At 45.5% G+C, this 490-nt stretch overlaps 1 protein-coding gene across 1 annotated transcript in view; it reads left to right on the top strand.

The window, feature by feature from the left end:
* The window catches only part of plcb1l (phospholipase C beta 1-like), a 90,263-nt gene that overhangs the window by 80,182 nt on the left and 9,591 nt on the right, over window positions 1-490 (top strand). The window lies entirely within an intron of this gene.

Below are 490 nucleotides of genomic sequence, written 5' to 3'. Positions count from 1 at the left end.
ACACACACAGAGATACACACACACACACACACACACACACACACAGACAGACAAACAGACAGACACACACACAGATACACTCACAGACACACACACAGACATACACGCGTACACACACACACACTCACATACACACACACAGACACACGCACACAAACACATACACTCACAGACATGCACACACACTCACACACAAACACACTCACACAGATACACACAAACACATACACTCACATACACAGATATACACACACAACACACACTCACTCACTCACTCTCTCACACAGATACACACACACTCACTCTCACACACACACACGCACACACACACACAGACACACACGCACACAAACATACACTCACACACACAGATACACACACACTCACACACAAACACACACACACAGATACACACAAACACGTACACTCACATACACATACACAGATACACACACACAAACACTCACACACACACACACACACACACACA

This window comes from Sinocyclocheilus anshuiensis, unplaced genomic scaffold (assembly GCF_001515605.1).
Source record: "Sinocyclocheilus anshuiensis isolate Anshui unplaced genomic scaffold, SAMN03320099.WGS_v1.1 scaffold519, whole genome shotgun sequence".
In the NCBI taxonomy this organism is placed as follows: domain Eukaryota; kingdom Metazoa; phylum Chordata; class Actinopteri; order Cypriniformes; family Cyprinidae; genus Sinocyclocheilus; species Sinocyclocheilus anshuiensis.
This window is presented reverse-complemented; position numbering and strand designations above follow the sequence as displayed.